The sequence below is a fragment of the Chaetodon trifascialis genome, chromosome 16 (assembly GCF_039877785.1).
Source record: "Chaetodon trifascialis isolate fChaTrf1 chromosome 16, fChaTrf1.hap1, whole genome shotgun sequence".
NCBI classification, from domain to species: Eukaryota; Metazoa; Chordata; class Actinopteri; order Chaetodontiformes; family Chaetodontidae; genus Chaetodon; species Chaetodon trifascialis.
The window spans coordinates 19,516,372-19,535,787 of record NC_092071.1 but is presented as its reverse complement, the minus strand read 5'-3'; the positions used below and the strand labels follow the sequence as shown (position 1 = coordinate 19,535,787).

The 19,416-nt window shown below is 44.4% G+C and overlaps 1 protein-coding gene across 8 annotated transcripts in view; it reads left to right on the top strand.

The window, feature by feature from the left end:
• The window catches only part of auts2a (activator of transcription and developmental regulator AUTS2 a), a 298,426-nt gene that overhangs the window by 245,386 nt on the left and 33,624 nt on the right, over positions 1–19,416 (top strand). The gene's annotated exons all lie outside the window — the stretch shown is intronic.

The following is a 19,416-nucleotide window of genomic DNA, read 5'->3' as shown; positions in this document are numbered from 1 at the left end:
AGAGAATCAGCCTTCAACATCACTTCTAAAGAACTTGACACTTAATAGTCTATACACTTTGTAATGCCATGTCATTGTAACATTTGGTACATTGTACCGTACATAGTACACTCTTGACCGGGGCAAGGCATTGCTAGTTTTATAGATGAAAAGCTACACAACTAGTGTTTTTTTGTTTGCTTGTTTTTCTCTCTAAAAGTCTCCAAAATGACTAATTAAGCCTTATTAATTAAGCAGTAATTTTGCTCCAATTAATAAACCTAAAGGCCTATAAAGTTAGAATGAACCAATGGGTCATTAGGCAGTTGTGAATGGTGTTTAGCACCATTAGCTTTAGCTGGCATTAGCATATTGTGTAATTTCCCTATTACTGTAATTTCCACTCTCTTCTTTCAACATTATATTTGTACAGAAAAGCCAAATAGCTGAGATGACATGCACATTTTAATTGGAAAAATAAATATAGGAGAGGGAGTTATAGGAACATTGTGTTTGATTCCAGAGCATTTTGTAGGAAACCAGACCATCTTGCTGGCACAATATAATGTACATCTACATGTCATCTGTTCCAGACATCATCAGCCATTTATGGGCATGTCAACTAATGGATTTGTGTTAATGCATAAACATAAGAATGATCCATCAGGCACTCAGACTCCAGAGGCCCCTGTATGATTTATCATTAATCACTATGAATATGGCCTGGCTTTCAAAATGACATTACACAGAGCCAAGGGGTCGGTGCTGTTTCCGGTGGTGGATGGCTCAAAAGCTCTCTACGTGCAGTCACACAGGAGGAGAGAGGCCACACCAGGCACTTTGCTTTTAATGAGGATAGCACTGAACACATGCGTTCCCCTGTCATTGCACTAAAGAGCTTGATTGCAGATGCCGACGCTTCCGATGACAAAAACGACATCTGTGAACATCTGCTTTGGAAATGGAAGCTGGCCTTGGAACGGAACATTGACTTTGTTTTCCGTCTTCATGGACCAATTAGGGCTAACAGATTTACACAGCCGGATCAATCTGAAAACAATAACGGCATCGTTGTTATTTCTCTCGTTTGATAGCAGTGTGGCTCCATTGTGCCCATTAGCATTACAGAACAGCAAGCCCCCTGACCTCCACAACATCTTCGCTCCATCTCATATACATCCCTGGAGATGCTATTTCCTTTAATCTAGAGAACACACAAGGCCATGTATGTGTGAGTGCGTGAGTGTGCCCCCCCTTTGCTTCCTTCTCTCCGGCATCCTTGCTACAGTTAATTAACAGTTATTAGTGTTAGCGCAGAGCACCGGATAAGATGTCACAAATCATCAAGTCTCTAGGTGCAGTTCCAGCAATTAAGAGCTCTGTCGCACCTTCCCTCTCCACAGTCATTTGGTACGCATCCAGGTTCCTTTTTAGACCTGAAAGCACTAATCAAATCATTTCTGCTCAGAGATTTTGTCATCATTATTTCAAGCCCTAACGACGTGAGACTCCCAACTCTGCACCTCCCCCAGCCCCAACTTCTGTCTGCAAAACAATGCGCAGCTATACTTTCCCTCAGTGCTGTTAATGGAATAGTAAGTTGAAATTCTGTGCTTCTTCCTTCCTTAAAGCAGAGCTTCTATTTATATGCAGCAGGCTTTTCTATACTCAGAGATATAGATACACAGCTAGAATAAAGTGCCCAGTCAAGCGCCTGTGTGTAAGTGTTAGGAAAGGAAGTGTGAAAGTTGGCAAGAGATGGAGCTTCAGATTAGCAGTGTTTAGTTGCTGATTTTAATGCAGGCTGTGACTTCCCTGCTCCGATCAATCTGTCATCCCTCTAAATGGAAACTTAATTGCATCCGTCTGAAGTAAAGGGACCTTGAGCTGTGCTTCTAGTTGTCTTAAACACCCAGTCCTTGCCTGGGCTTTAATTTGTTTGCCGTTTCTTTTGCTGCTGATGTAGGCTTTGGTCTCTTAAAGGTGCAATATGTACGAACTGGCCAGAGAAGTCGCTAACTGCTGCTCATTATGTTTTTTGCTGTAGCTATTTTTGGCTACAGCTACTAGCTGCCATTGGCTAGTTAGCTCAGCTATGCTAGCTAGTGGCCCTGAGGATGCTTGGAGCACCGGGGGATTGTCTGTGTTTACACTGCGGGCAGTAGTACTGGACTCAGCAGCCTCCCAGTGAACACGGCCTGACCAGGACTGAAAACAGCCTCTAAGACTGGCTGAGGTCAGTTTTACCACAGGGAAAACAGCGCCAAGGTGTTTCATAGCCGCTCTGACGATGGGGGGCGCGAGAGGAAGGTCAGCAGCAGCATGTAGCCCTGGTATAGTTTCACAGTGAATAAGAGTTTATTTCAACCAAACCAGCGCTGGTGATTGTTGAACAGTGGAAAGACAAACCATTATGATTTTGAGTTTGACTCAAGTGTGTTTCACAATGAGTTAACTTGGCAATTAACCTATTAAGCTATAAGCACAAATAAAGGTGTGGGAAAAAAAAAAAAAAAAAAGCTGGTGCAATGTTGGCCAATCCAGTGTAACAACACAGCAGAGAAAAGCAAAGCAGCAGTAAACACATCATTAAAAAAACAAAAAAACAAAAACTTAAGATCATCTTAGTTTGGTAAAGGAGAGAAACTTGAATTCAGAAAGTGTACAGTTGTATTTTTTCTGTTTATTAAGGAGAGAAAGTGTAAGAATATTTTCTTTCTTGGCATTTTGTGAGTTTATTTTATTTAGTGGACTAAAAAAGAGAGAGCTTGTGAGCAGTATGAGACAGGACGAGCCGCGGCTAGCTGGTTAGCATGCCGACGTCAGAAGATATCTTTGCAACACCTAACTCAGCACCTGAGACAGGATGTACATGTTCTACTTTAGGACATAAGTAAAGAGTTTAAAAGACTGTATTGAGGCTACTGTACTATTCATTCAAGGTATGCACAGATACAGACATAGATTGCATGTGTGTGTGAGCCCCTCTGCTACATTACCTGCTCTGCATGTATTTAAAAGAAATGCCAGAGTCATACTAGCTTATAGGCGTTGTTATTAAATGCCTTTAAAGTGCCTAATCTGTACACAGCGTCTGCTTTCAGCACATGTGTAATTGTTTGTTTAATTGCAGAGTGATAAATGTAGAATCAAAGTGATAAAAAAAAATTGTAATAAAATATATGATGAGGAAAAAACTCATAGAAGCTGTGCATCTTGTTAATTCGTGCAGATGAGTTAATCCTATGGGGCATATAAAAACATTTCATCCAGAAAACAAAACAAAGCAAAACACAAACAAAGAAACAATAAAGTCAAGATGAGAAGCTAAGAAAACTCATTTACATAATTGAATATAAAAAGAAATATTGTGGTAAACTATACGACAGTATGAGTCCATAAAATGACAGCAGGGATGGAAGTAAAATATAATCTCTAAATGCTCTGATGCTGGAGCTGTAATAATAGAGTAGGTTAGTGTGATGAATTTACTACTGTCAGCATGTCAACTGTTTGTTATGATCCTAAAGCATGATGTGTTTTTTTCACTAAATGAAATGCAGCCATAGATGAGTTGAACAAGTCAACAAGTGCTGAGTTTGGACGACTATTCTTTTTCTTTACTCATTACAACCTTCATGGATCAGTCATATTATTTATATGAGGTTGATTGACTTAACTCTAAGGGAATAAAGTTTTTAAACAAATTCATTTTTGTATTCCCAGCCTCTTCTCCCCCCACTAGGAGTTGGAAGCTCCTCAATTACATTCACTTGTGCAACTATAATGGAGCATACAACAGTTTGCTCTGCATTCAATAAGATTTTGATGGCCAACATTTGATTTTGTGCGGAGCATACTGTCAGCTTTGTTCTTGGCTTTTCAATTGGGAGGCTGCAAGCATCATTCTTGATCTTCCGTGTCCAAATTCCTCCTCCCTGGGGCCGCCTCCTGTCAGGTGTCAGCAAAATAATCACAAGTTAACAGTTGTTAGAAATGACACCAGAGCTGCCATCGATCAGCTGTCATGAACCCTCAGCTGAACAGAGAAAGACAGACAGACAGTGTGTTTCAGGAAGACAGTGAAGCACAGGGTCGTATCTTAGACAGGCTGCTGATGTGACTCGACTGGGCTGTTGGATCTACCTGGTCTTCATTAAAGCAGAAGATGAGATCAGGAAGTGCAAGAAGAATCTGTCTTCAAATTGTGTGCGTGTGTGTGCGTGTATATGTGTGTGTGGTTTCATACTGTGCGGCTATATTAGCAACAATGATAGCTATCACTGCTGAAGAAGGGAGATATCAGGCCTCACACCTCCTGAGGGGCATTATTATCCTGGAGTGAATTGGACTGAGGGGTCTCACACACACACACACACACACACACACACACACACACACACACACGCAAATGCTTCTGGCATCCTAGCTATGAAAAATGAGACAATACTGGGCGTGTCCCTACAAAATAAGGCTCTCTATTATAGATTGTATATCCATTATAACCGCTAAGAGTTGCACACATCATAGCAGTGACTCTTTGGAATATAATGCAGTCCAGTATAAGCCTGGACTGTGATGGTGGTGAATGAAATGTGTTTAAAGAATGACTGTTCAGTGTTATCACATCACAGACCAATCATTTCTTTGTCAAAAAATGTGTATCTCCCTTCTGCATGTGTGCCATTGAGAGTGTGACACCATAAGTTAAACATGTATCTGCTCAAAGTGTGCATGGTCCACTGGCCAGCCCCTCAGTGAGAACGCTAACAAACATAGATAATAGCATATTAATGTGATAAACCATAAAAAATATCATTGAGTGCTATACTGTTATACACAGAATGATATACAATATCATTAATCTTGCCAAACTCAGTAAGATGAAACTATTCTGACAAACCATCAAAAACATTTTGTATTTCTGTGAAACACACATTCTGGTATATGTAGTATATTAACACCAAAACAAATACTAAAATGAGGTCTACTTAAAAATGCCAGTATGAAATTCAAAATCTCTTGCCAGCTTCGCTCTCATTAGTACAGCACAGATCAACTCATGCTTCTGTTAGGTGAAGATGAGGAGAAAACCGAAGGCACCACAGTTCCCAAATGACTCGCATTTGTTTCAAAACACATAACTTCCATTCAAATGTGAATGTTGGTCATTGCATTGGATTTTTTCCCAGGAGGAATTGTAATTGTTAATTTGGCTTTAACATGGTCTTCTTCATAGAACCTGCTGTGCCCATCTCTGCACATGATATCTGTGTTTCTCGAGAGGTTCAAATATAGGACAGCTCAAGTGCAGAGTGAGAGTTTTGTTTTCCCCCTTCAGTTCATCTAATGTTGTGTGTATTCTCCTGGTCCGGACCGAGCACTGGAGCCTCTGAGTATGATATATTAAGGACTTCTAGAGCAGAAGAGCTAGAGTGATGAGGGAAATAGAAGACTAGTTGGTGGATGCACAGATGTGTCTCATGATCAGTGGTCAGGATTGTCACTGGTATTTTAAAGATGAAGGCAAAAGGGAGCAGTCACCTAAATCTTTCTCTGAGTAACATGAGCACATAAAGACACATAAAGAGTTTTATATATGGCCCAGTAGCTGGCCTCAAATGGGCATGCACTGTTCATGTTGCACATTTTCTACAATCTCCCAGTGCAATATAGACCTAATTATATGGTTTCTGTGATTAGTTTGTCTGAGCTTTGTGGCTCCCTAGCTGATTACCCCAGACTTCTCTATGCAGAATACACTAACAGTATGTTCCTTGGCTGGTTAGTCATGAATAGCAAATGGACAAACGGCTCGTAGCATATTAGTACATATTCGGTGCATACAGTAGAGCCACTGCTATTAAAGAAAATGTAACGTATGAAATGCCAGGTTCAGCAGCGTTTTCTGAAAATGGAAAGATTTAGCTGCATTTGTCAGGGAAGTCACTTTATCGCTGCAGTCAGTGCAGAATTGCTATCCTAGTAATGGCAAAGAATTCCCAAATTTAGGCAATATCCCACCTGGGTTGATATAGTATTCTGGCTGTGCTTGATAACACTTGTGCACAAACAGCAATCGGTGGATCCTCGAGTCCAAAAGTGCTGTTCTGCCCCCCTCAGCCTGTTTGGGCTCATGGCTGAAGATGGATGAGTTCATTTTGAATGCTCTTTCTCTGTCCGTCTGTCTGTCTGTCTCTCTCTGATGAAGGTCTCATCAGAGGGTTAGTCAGACACTGAGGGAACGGTTTCATTTCCCCCTCATTACAGCAGGCACTGGAGAATCACCGAGCTTCAAAGCTGCTTGATTGCATTATCAGGCATTTGGTGTAACACAGGCGTAATCTATGCCATGTGACAGGGGAGCCAGGCCAACATTACAGCACTGGGCTGGAGGGAGAGTGGACCTGGATATGAGGCTTGGGGCTGATTCGCTTCCTGCACAGATTCTAATGTAATTTAGAAAAAATAATACAGTAGACTGACATTTTGTTTCCACAATGATGACTATTATTGACCTGAAACCCAGCTGTACTCTTTAATCCTAGTTGAAATGCTTGCTATAATCAATACTTTTATATTAGCTATGGATCAAATGACCACATGCAGTGTGAGAGGGGATGCTAGTAGCGACAAACCCACTGAGAATTACCACTTGACACTGCAGTTCACCTCAGCTCTACCAGCATTTAAGCATCTTTCAGGTGATTTTTTTGGATTTCTGTCTGGGACCTTTACTGGTTTGGTAAAGGCTGTCACCATTATGCGTTTTCAAGTGGTGCTTTCATAAGGCCCGAAACACAACTCCTAAGTGAATGTTTCTGTCGCTCTGTATTTGCAAACAGAATGTCAAATTTGCTTGTTTACAGGTTGTTTCTTTTACCCCAAGCAACCTAAATATCATATAATGTTTAAGGTTTGGTGGTTTAAGCACTGTGTGTCTAAAATAAATGTTGTCTCACTCCTGTGGTATCATATACTGTGGGTATGGATACAACAACAACAACAGCATGTAACTTTTCTCACCGTTTAGAGTAATTGCTCCAAGTAATTCATGCTAGTACTATGCTTGTCTCATCCTGGAGTGGTTTATTTGTTATGTTGGTGCTCTCAAAGGTCAAACACTGACAATCGCTGTTTATCACTGCTACAATCATTGTCAAGATCGGCCGTGGATAAAGAGCTATAAAAGAACTGTAATTATCACCATTTTAGAAATGGTAATTATGGGCATCATTAGCATCCCTCATTATGTTTAAGTGGGGCCACGGTCCACTAAACGAGTGTTCATCCTGCTTTTAATCTGCTCTCTACCATCCCTTTCTCAGTGCAGTGAGAGGAAACAGAGGACAGTTTGGAATCACGGCCAAAATAACCATGCGTGTCTAGTCTGCCTTTCCCCACAGGTCAACAGCTCCCTTATTCATTTTAACCAATGATTCACCCTTCTGTGGCTCAATCAGTTTGGAAATAGATCACAGATGTCGATATCAGGATGTGAGTGGTTTTCTTCTTTTGTCAGCTGAGCTTAAAAGTATGGACCGTGTGTGAATTTGTAGAATAAGGGTTGAAGGACAGTTCACAGCTTGTCAAAGGGAACAGAAGAAGCAGAGCTCAACCGAAATGAAAGTGAACCGACGAAAGTAGGTTACATTTAACACTCCCTGCTGATAGATATCCACCTGGTATTCACACTGTTCATAAGACATAGCAAGCTTGCAAATGATTGTATTCAGCAGTGAACTGGTGGAGCGGTGCACGACGTCTCAACCACAGCTTTCCTGTAGATGAATTAGTAATGCTAAAAGATTCCATTTCGTCTATCTAAATGCTGTGTGCTGCGCTCAACCTGGTTAATATAAGGAGCCACTCAATTTTTCATGCCCACACCAAGTGTAGCCTTCAATTTAACATGCGCTTTTAATCCTGGGAGTGCTAAATTGCTTTTTAATGTCGAGGAACATGGTGTTTTCAGAGTAACTCGTGAAAAATGCATCAGCAATACGCAGAGCAAATCATATCCAGTGTTTTTTTAGGCTACGGGAACAAAGCAACACCACAGCAAAGAGGAGCGAAACCAATATGTTGTTTTGACACATCTGTCACCTTAGGGGTCTCAGGAGGACACCTCCCGCAGGCAGTGATGGTGTGTGTGTGTGTGTTTGTATGCGTGCGATGGTGTGATTAATTGGATGTCTCCCGTCACACATTTCTGTTGTTTGTATTTTCAGTGCTACATACATGCAGATCACCAGCGTATGGCTCTACATAGGAAAACATGCTGGTTGGTTTGTCTTATATGTGCTGTATGTGCGCCCCCTCAGCGTGTGAATTCATGGGCAGTGTCAGGTCTTATTGTGCTCGGAGCGTTTGTGGATGCCAGGTGTTCGCAGGCCTCTCTGGCCCTGTTAGATTCCCCTTCAGACCAGAGGCTTTAGTGGAGTCAGAGCCTGGACTCCATCGAGCATGACTAAAAGACACTCCTCTAATATCCCTGGTCAGAGAGTCAGTGAACTCTCTCCGAATTACTTCCTCAGGGCCAGCCAACCAACCGCTCTCTGTTATCACCCAACAATGTGGCCATCGGAGCAGACTAATCCGTCGACAGCGGAGGAAAACACAACCAGTGCTGCTTATTGTTGAAGCTTGCAAACAGACTTCAAAATTAAGACAATAAAAGAATATTGTTAAAAAAAATAATAATGAAAAAATAAACATGAAAATGGCATTTCAAATCGTGGTTTCAAGGCCAGGCAGCGAGTCAGTAGCTTGACACAGCAGTGCTTGTTGCAAAATTAGTGTGCACACATAAATCACATGCTGCATTACATCACATGCAAGCCCAACAGTCTAATTGCAGAGGGAATAAAAGTTTGTTGTTTTACTGTTGAGTCTAAATTCTGTGTTAAACCCACTGGCACAGAGCCTAAAGCTTGTTTGGCTAAAACTGTGTGATCATTGTGGACCACAGTACTGTTAATTCAGCTTTTCATCAAACTGAATTAAAAACTTTATTATATGCAAACCTTATGTCAGTGGACCCAGCAGAGGCTGAGCCAAACCACAGATTTCTTCAGGGAGTATGTGTGTGTGTGTGTGTGTGTGTGTGTGTGTGTGTGTGTGTGTGTGTGTGTGTGTGTGTGTGTGTGTGTGTGTGTGTGTGTGTGTGTGTGTGTGTGTGTGTGTGTGTGTGTGTGTGTGTGTGTGTGTGTGTTCGTTCATGTTTACCTGTTCAGTCAGGCATGTGAGGTAGGGTCAAGCGGTGTGTGGTGCCACAGCTTTCTCTCTGGATAAGCGACGCAGCCTGTCCCTGTTGCCAGTGCAAATCCTCTTACAGGCAGAGTGTGTGTGTGTGTGTGTGTGTGTGTGTGTGTGTGTGTGTGTGTGTGTGTGTGTGTGTGTCTCAGTGAGAGGAAGTGAGAGTGAGATGGACAGCAAGCTGCCCCAGATCATCTTGTTGAAGCTTGGTGTTGGTAAACAGAGTACATGGTAAGCCCAGCTGAGACGGGCGCTGATGATTGGGCTTAGCGCTGGTTGTGGCCTGGGTGGCCCTCAACACTGACAGTTCTCTGTGCCCCCCCCCCAAACTCACACACATCCTGAAAGAAAACTGCACATCTCCACGTCACTCTTCCGTCACACACACACTGCCACTGTGTGCCTCTCCCGGTGTCGCCTTAATAACACAAACAAACTTAAAGGTGGATCGGTTAACACAATCACACAAACAACACACCCGTTCACAAAGTATCACAAACACTTTCAGAGAGAGAACACGCTCTATCTGTGCCCTGGGAGCCTGGGTCCACTCAAATAACCCCATGGTGAATGTGCTGCTGTCAGGCGGCCAGCAGGGCAGCCTCACAATGTGCACATTTAGGACCCAGAGCCTGACGGCGGCGCAGAGTTTGTGGAGGAAAGCGCGGAATGTGTCCCGCGGGCAGATGCAGGCTGCTCTCAAAGGCATCTCTATTACAAGCAGACAAGCAGGGCCTTATGTCATGGTCACCAGCCTCAGAGACACATTTCCAGACTGGTGCCCTGCACCATGCCAGCACGCGCCCTCGTGGAAATCTACTGGCCCACACTGCGCTCCACTTCACTGCTGGAAACGCGCGTCATCCACATTTGCTGATCTGATAGCCGGGATTGTTTACTGCAAGAGCGGAGTCATGAGTGCTTTAGTAAGATCCTCTTTGTGATGCCTTTGATGCTAATGAACAGAAATAAGGGTGTGGCAAGCTGTGATGTTCTTTCATTTGATATCATTGTACCATTCCTGTGACGTCTTGTAAAGTCTTCCGTCAAACCTGGTTTACTTTAACTGAAGCTAGATAGCAGCAGCACGATCTAGAGCCAAACATGACAGCGACGCTCAGGTCTGTCTTCAGCCGGTGGCCTTTTATCGATAGTGACAGATAAAGAGCCCTGTGATCTTTTGAAGCACCAGGCACCAGCGTTGATTACCATCCCTGCTGATAACGCCGCATGCTAATCATTGTAAACATCATGTTGTGGCTTTGACACACTTAGGCTTATCTGTAATTGGTGTAATTGTTACTAGCATTTAACGAGATGGTCTTCCAGATATGCTGAGTGCCAAAAGGGCCCGGGTATGGGAGAGGCTTCCTCAGATCTGCCTCGCTGATGGGGGCATTAGATCGACACTAACTCTTCTCGCTGTGCTATTAATGAAAGGCAGCCACGAGCCAGAGCGCAAATCTGATAAAAGGGGGCTAGAGATGAGGAGGTCATGAAATATTTAAATATACAGGGCTTCAAAGCGGAAGAGGCCTCCCATTCTTGTCAACAGACAGACCCCCTGCAGCCCAGCCATGGCCCCGGTCTCTGGCCCGCAACCAGCTCCACATGTAGGTCACAAACCACCGGTTCACTTTTCCACTGTACGTGCACCACCAGGGGAAAGGAGCACATTCACAGATGAAATTGCTCCGGTCTCCAAACACACACACACTCACACGGACACCCACAGTCTTCCTCTTGTTCAACCAGTGTCCCATGTTCTAGTGTTACACAGAGGGGGAGATGTGCAGCACAGGGGCGGCGAGGTTAGAAGGGATATCCAAGCGCTGTCTCAGTGGACTCTGACATGTTAAAACACTGTCGAACCACAGAGACTCAGATCCTCCACAGCACACATCCTGGCACACACACAACCTTTTCCAACCATAAGGCCCTTTTGATACAGAGAATGCAGGTTGTTGCAGTGTGGCATTCTTCTTTTGTGGATCTCTTGAGGGGACACAGCATGCATCACCTGTCTACCACTGAGTGACAACGAGCCTGAAATAACATTCCCAGCTACATTTTCATGGAGATGGGCCGCAGATCATCTTCCTCTCTTGAGACATGCCAAGCATCTCCTGTTTGCCTTGCTTTTTTTTTTTTTTTTTGCTTTTTTTTTTGTCTCAAAGGGGCCTTAACTTCCCATTTCTCTCCCTTCCATCATTCAGCCCCCCAGCAGGGAGGCTACTGTAGACAGAACAACGACCTTATTTAGCTCCAGTCCTGCAAAATGCAATTAGAAACCCCTCAATGGCCAGCGGGGGCCTGGGATAAGACGCAGGGAGAGAGAAGGATAGCAGAAAGAGGAAAAAAAAGGGAACATTGGGGGAGGGCGGGCAGAGACCTCCCTGCTGTCTGTCACCCTGCTGGCTTTTGATGTCCGTGGCCCATCTTGTGTCCCCCTAGAGAGCCTATCATCAGGCCCCCTCTCCGGAGCTGTTGAGCATAGAGAGAGCCTTGGAGAGGCTTGTTCGAGTGGAGCGCAGGGGGTGCGGGTGGATGACTGGGGCTGTCTCTGTTGGTGCCTGACAGAATGGTCTTGACGGAGCGTTTCACAGGCCTAATCCCTCTGACCATACTCCTCCAGCCAGGCAAATCGCTCGGGGGGTCTGCAGAGGGTCAGACAGGTTTTAATACAATGCCTTAGTGGTGATTTCCTCAGTGCTGTCCCGTAGTCATTCCTTTTTAAAAGACACAGCAGGCTGTTTCTCTCCTTTCCTTTTCTTCCCTGCTACCTCCCAGTTTGGCTCCTTCCCCCTCTCCGTCTCGTCTGTCTCTCCCCGTCTCCTCCTGTTTTGTTTTCTTCTCCCGTTCTCTTCCTCCCTAGTTCCTCCTCCTTTATCTCCCTGCCTCCCCTTGTCTCCTCGCTCCCATCACGCCGCTGAGAAGAAAGAAACAAAAAAGGAAAATATTATCCCTGCTAGTGCAGTTGCTCTTGCTTAGTATTAAGTCAAGGCCTCTTGGGGGGTTCCAGCACCATGGTTCTTTGGTTGTAGATGTCTGCTGGGTCTCCGCAAATATAAAGACATGCAGATAAGAGAGAAAAATTAAAGCTGGGGGTCCGTCATGCAGCGGGTTATCTGTTAAGAATGTTTTGTCTGTGTGGGATATGGCTCCACTGCTACAGAGAGAAAATTGGGGTCAAATTAAAAGAGGCTTATAATCCTTCTTTTTATTTGTCATTGAGATCAAATGACACTACAGCGCTTGATGAGGTTATAGTGAATAAGCTTATCAATGAATTTGTACGACAAGCAGCGCAGAGTCTTGTTTGCGCTGTTGTTTCAAGTCAGCCATTGCACCGGGCAGAAAGTAGAGCCGTGCTGCCGAAATGCAGTCAAGGTTGTCGACGTGATGCAGAGATGAAAGTAAACATCGCAAACAAATAATCTCTTAAAATACAGCACATTAACATTCCGTTTTCCCTGTCACATGCCTGGTTTCAAAAGCCGAGAGAATTCATTTTCTCTGCCCATTAAATGTCGATGTAAACACTGAGTGACAGAGCTATAAATAAGGACACCGATTTGGCCTTTAAAATAATTTGTGCTTGGATTTGGGAATTAGTAATTATGCTGACATTAAATGAAAATGTTAAAGGTAAATCATGCCTAATATGCATGGCGGCGTGTGTGTGCGTGTATGTGTGTGTGTGTGTGTGTGTGTGTGTGTGTGTGTGTGTGTGTGTGTGTGTGTGTGTGTGTGTGTGTGTGTGTGTGTGTGTGTGTGTGTGTGTGTGGCACACATGCTCCTTTCTGTTCGAAGGGGAGGGAGTGATTGACTGGTCTGAAATTATCCACGGCATCGCAGCCCACAGCCCACATTCCACGGCAATGTCTGTAATCTAGGAAAAAGGCTCTCCATTTCTCTTGTGACAGGGCAGAGTGGTGGTGAGGGGTTGTGGGTGTGTTGGAGGGGCTTCCATTAGGGATGTAACCAAAGCATTTGAGGCAGGGAAGGTTAAACCAATTTTCTTGCCTGCATTGTTTTCCAAAGTGAGTCCCACGGCAGCGACATTAGACTGATGGCCAGTGAAGTAGGTTTGCTCCCGCTGACAGGCCAGTTCTCTCTGCGCCCGCAATGCCAACTGGATCTGATTATTGCCTACCAGATCTAGATAATGTCTGCCATTGATCAGGCCATTTATCTTGAACTCCTACGGCCCCGGCCTGCTTTCAGAGACCACGGGGAGATAAGCAGATACAGATGAGCAGATAACACAGTCTCTACAGGCTTTTAACAACCGGAAGAAATACTTTCTGCTGCTTCCCCGGCTGACATATGATGTGAGTTTCATATCTCTTGGCTCAGGAAGCTTTATTATAACACAAAGGATCTGCTTTTAGAGGTATCATCATTGGATCAGAAATATGCTTTCATCCCTGCGTCCGTCAGCCTTCCTAAATGTTCCCGGAATGCCAATCACGCCCTGTGTGATAAGCACTGGTTGAAATAAGTGGGCAAAGCAGAGATTCGTTTTGTGGTGTTCTTATTTTCAGGTTTAATGTTGAAAAGCATGCCTGTGGTGATGCAGATGGAAATTCTCAGGTCCTTAAATCTCTCATTCTCTGTCAGGATGTTTGATTGATGCAGTTTAACAGAGAGGACTGTCAGCTTCTCCAAAGGCTTTTTCTGCTTTCGGCATGCTGTGGTGTCCCAGTTTGTTTAACGGTTTTTAATGCTGGGTGCATTTTGTCTTTGTCTTTGTGTGTGTGTGTGTGTGTGTGTGTGTGTGTGTGTGTGTGTGTGTGTGTGTGTGTGTGTGTGTGTGTGTGTGTTTGCATGCGCAGCCATGTGTCATCCCCACATTAATACTAGCAATGAGTGACAGATTAATTTATGTCTGGCTACGTGTCTGAGGAATTGGGAAGAAAGGGCCTGTCAGTGCTGCTTGTCAGCAGGGGGTAGAGATTAGAGCCAGTTGTCATTGGCAACCCAGTTGCAGGCTCTGGGAGATAAGGTCAGATGTAATGACTGTAAAAAATAAAATAAATAAATAATAATACAAAAATTAGAAAACATCCTCACTCCGCCCTCGAACGGCTGGGAGAAGAGGAGATATTGGCAATTCCAAGTGTGTGGGTTTATGTGTGCAATTAGAAATCTTTCACAGTTCTTAGGATGCACTGCAACATTTGGACATTTCTGATCTTTAGCAGCTAGGAGGGTGTGAACTAATCCCACCCCCTCCTCTGTGAAGACTCAGATTCATTTAAAAGCGTCCATGTAAAGCAGGTTTTATTCATTTAAACTGCCTGCAGTACATGGTTTTATCAGGCATTATGTTGCTCATTCCAGCAGTCAGATTATTGTTTGCAAACAGCCATTGAAACATAATGAAACGTGATCTTTCATTGTTGTTGCTGTCAATCATAATGTCTACAGCGTATCCACGTTAAAATCCCCACATGGAACATTGATTACATATGTGTTTCCATGAAGCTGTTATATAAGCAGGTTTTTACCAAGTCTTTAAGGCGTCAAGTCCAGTGATGTTTTCCTCTTGGTTCATATGTTTCTTTCAGTGAAATCTGATTTTCTGGATGGATTATGTTTGTTATTGGTTGTGTTATTGGGTGGATTGCCATGCCAGCCTCAGCTGTGTGCTAACACACTAAGATGTTGAATAAGGTAAATATTATACCTACTTAACATCAGCATGTTAGCATTGTCATTGTGTAAATGATAGTATTTAGCACAAAGCACAGCCTCGCAGAGCCAGTAGCATGGCTGCAGACTTTTTTTTTTTTAACCTTAGATTTATTCTGCATTTCCTTTGCACAGTTCAGGAGTTCCAGTATTTAATTCTCACAGACACATCACTATGAGGCGAATCTGTTTCTGCCATGCACACCCACCTGAGATGGCTGCTGTTCAGCGCCGATGATGACTCTGTTCAGCGTCATTAAGAAAATTCTCCTTCCATTTCCTGGCCTGTACACCCAATTCTGCTTTGAATCATGAGGGTTTTTTTAGCCTGTAAAGCATAGACAGAGCTCCGAGTCCACAGACAAACGTAATAAGAGCTTTTAACATATTACATTGCCGGCACTCATGTTACACTTATCAGTAATATTTCAAACGAGGGTAGATTTACCATAATGGCAGGAAGGCTCATAAAAACGAGCCAGTCCCCCGTGATCGTAATCTAGGAAGAGAGTTCCTGTAAAATTAAACCATGGTTGCGGGGGGAAGACAAACATGCCTCTGGTTTCTTTGAAGCGGAGAATCAGCGTCCAAAAAAAGGAATAAAAGATGACAAAAATGTCAGTGTGAAGCTGATGGTCTATAGACAGAACTTACGTGCCCAGACAGCAATTACTGAGATACATTTCATACATCCAGACATCGTGTTTGATCTCAGTGCTTCATTCTCTTGCAGAGACGATGTTTTTCCATGTGAAACTGTGCAGGGTTCTCATTTTTATGTGTGCGCTTGTCTCTGTCATTGTTTCATTTGAATTAAAAATAATGTGCAGTGAGAGATCCGGACGCCGATTGTTTGGCAGTGTGGTTGTAATCACAGACTTGTGGTCGCTCTCAAATCTGATAATGACCATTTAAAATGGAGAACAGCGGCTTGTTCATAGCCGCTGCTGCTCCTGCTCCCGCTCCTGCTCCTGCGCAGGCCCGTGAAAACCACTGGTAGCCATTTTCTGTTGGTGGCAGTCATATAAATACATATCTCAAAGCCAGCCATGTCATGCGTTTGAAGCCAAACCACGATACGCTCTGGATGTTTCCTCACAATCACCGCTTCAAACAGAAGAATCCCTGTGATCTAATTACGTGGAACCACAGTTAGTACATTCAAAACTAAATTTAGACATGATTTACTGAGTTCCCGTTATACTTTTGTGTGGTCCGTGGCACTGTACAGCTAAATAACCTCAGTGTAGTTATCAAAGAGGTTTTCCCACAGCCTATGAGCAACATCAGCCAGAGGTTAATTACTTCATCAGTTTAAGCTGTTCGGTGCTCAATGCATAGATTGGTGAAGCATAAAAGGACACATAGAAGGAGCCTCTAACTTGATGAACACATGCTCATGGAAGCTGCTCTTTCTCCCAGGCCCTTTGTGACCACAGCCTTTATGCTCTGTAGCTGAACCAAGTGGCCAGATTTTAACGGGCCAGTCCCTCCCACCCCCCATGGCACTTCACATTTTTTTGTTCTGTATGTCATCTGTGGATCAGTGACAGCTATGCCAAGCCCATTCGAAGTTGATAAAAGTGCTGCTGTGTTGACTCTGATGTGTGAGGATTTGTTTCCACTCTGAATCTCAAACAGCTCTACTGTATGTCCCATGACTTCATGTTTGTATGGCCGGTCCAAGCCAACCATCAGACCCTCAGTCTGTTACCGAGGGATGGATTAGCATCTTAGTTATGAGCTAAGTCTGTTTTCTGCTCTGCGGTTGCTTCAGCCCAACTGGCAGGGAAAGACTTTGCAATGTGACTCTGTTGTACATCCATTGACCTCCCAGCCAGTGGGTTAATGCTCATTAGACAAGCTATAGGATGCAAGGGTTTGCACAACTAAGAGGATTTTCCAGGAATGTCCAGCATTAGATCAGGATTTGCCTAGTGTAAGTGAACGATGCTAGTAAGGATGAGCTGTGTTGCTTCTCTGTTGCTTTCAGGCCCGCAGTGTGAGTGTAACAGGATAGTGTCCCACCTTACATGTGTGATCACTTTTAAATACACACTCTGTGGCATCGACCCTGGCAACACACTGTTCTCATAGTGCAAGCTGCTGATCTCCGCCAGCAGGCCTGTTTTGTTGCTACTCTGGGAGCACAAGCTCCGAACAACAATTCCTCCTGGGTTTGGTAAAGTTATCACATAATTCTAAAGGTGGTGGTCATGATTTATGTCTGCAGTGTCAGGGGTGGAAGCTTGTTAGGTTTGGGTCTGTCAGGGTGGGCCACGGAGGGCTCAAGGCTCAAACTGAAGGCTGAATGACCCAAAGTGTTTTTTTATATTACCAGCTGACCTCCCTTCGGGCCAGTGGAGTGGTAGTTGGTCCAACAGGAAGGCAGCGCCTGTGGGCTGCCAGGAGGTGCATGCTGCCCTTAAAGGAGCGTTTTGTTTTTCCTCCGTTCACGGTAGCAGCACCCTACTGAGGAATTCATTAGGGGCTGACATCATCTCACTCAGTCCACAGTGAAAGAAAGAATATATTTCTGCCTCAGCTCTCCCCTCCCTCCCTCTCTCCCTCCTCTCTCCTCTTCCTTCTTGTTCTCTCTCTCGCCTCTCTCTCTCCATATCTAGCGGTGGTGCGCCGCCGTCTCTCCTTTTTGCGCGCCATTTACGCAAAGGGTATAAGCGCAGATGTGCGCCTCCGCGGTCGAGCTCCAAGCCATTCGGAAGCCCAAAAACACGAGTGTGTTTGTCTCCTGAAGGAGCACGACTGAGGTTGAATTCAAGTCCGCCTGGAAATCAGGAAGTGGGAGGACCCGACCGTGAAGGCAGCAGCAGCAGCACTCAGGCAGCCAGTCGCTGGATGAATGGGAGTTTGTCTGGTGCTTGGGAGCGGATGGGGAGAGGCTCTTGTGTGCCCGCGACCGGGATCCATCAGAGAGAGCACGGCAGACAGGCTTTGCGGCTGAACACACAGCGACAGCGGGCTTGCATCTTGTGATTTTTTGCTCACTGCTTGTGTGATTTGCCTCAGTCTGTGTCTCTACAGAGCAAACTGGCAGTGCGCTTTGTTGGATTGGTTTGCTCCGTCGGACGCAGCCCCTCTCTGCGCACCGACACACAAACCCTCCCGGATCCTGTTTGTTACCTCACACGGATATTTCCGACAGGAGAATATACGTGAAAAAAAAACATCACATCGTGTCCCAAGTAAGGAAAGAACGAGGGATCAAGGGATTTTTCTCTCTCTCGTCGCCTCAGTGCTGTTGCAGAAGCTCTCCGTGGCGAGACACATGGTTCCCTTTGTCCAAAAGGCGCAGTAGCTTTGTGAACGGCTTTGGATTTTTTTTTTTTTTTTCTTGGAAAGGCTTCTCCTCTCTCCGCATGGCTGTCCTCAATTTAAACGGAGTAGACTTCACCGCCTCTCGTGTGGATTATATTATTTGAAAAGCAGAATGTGAAACGAGGCCATATTTACCAGACCGAGAAAGTAATATCCTGACTTGCCTCCTCACTAACCTTGCCACATCAAAGGTATGCGCGCTGGCTCCGAGCTGCGTCCAATCTTGGATTTCATTGTGTGTGATTGTGTGCAAAATGGTCTGAGTGGCATTTTTATAATAGTGACCGTTTTCCTGCCAGCTCTTCTGCTGCGTTCAATGTTTACATTCTGTCAGTGCGTTAGTGAATGAATCACTGGATCATTACTACGGTTTCTATCCAACACTGAAACAACATTTATTTAGTTGTTCACTCGCTCTGGTCGCTTTTTATTTAGATCCTCTTATTCCAACACTTTGCTTCTCCCGCTGCTTTCTTAACAGACATACGTCGGGCGGAAATACACGAGTCGCATACAACTAAGCTGTCATTGGACGCAGATTTAGAATATTCCTCTCATCAAGAGTAATATGTCACAAGAAAATGGAGCGCTGCTGTTAAAGTGTAATGCCTAAACATCAGTTTGTTGTTGGGACTTTAGCAAGAAATAAATCCCAGTTCAGGGAATCCGCAAAGCCAGTAATTAGAAAATGATTTTATTCAGAGAAACCTGTCAGTCAGTCTGCCTCCCATGTGCGGCTGAGCGGGTGTTGTCCACTCGTAGCTTGTACTTACTTTGTGATATATTCATCATTCACATGGACGTCGAGGCGGAAACTTAATGAGTCCGTGACTTTGTATTTTCGCCCATATGTGCCTTTTATTTTCTAATTCGGGTTTAAATCCCTTCGGCGCACGTTTTATTCGAGCAGTGACGCTGTTGGTGCTCTGCCGGGGAGGCTTGGAAAACGGATGGGGCTGTTTCGCCACGGAGCAACAGTGCCATCAAGTGGCTTGAATATGAAGAGCCACTTGTTTTGTTTCAGTCTCATGTCCAATATTTGCTCTGATAATGATGCTCAGGTTGTCCAAACAATTCTGGACATCATTTGGGCATGGCGGGATGCAGACACTGGATATGTTTTGGCTTAAATGGGTTCCAGTTAGA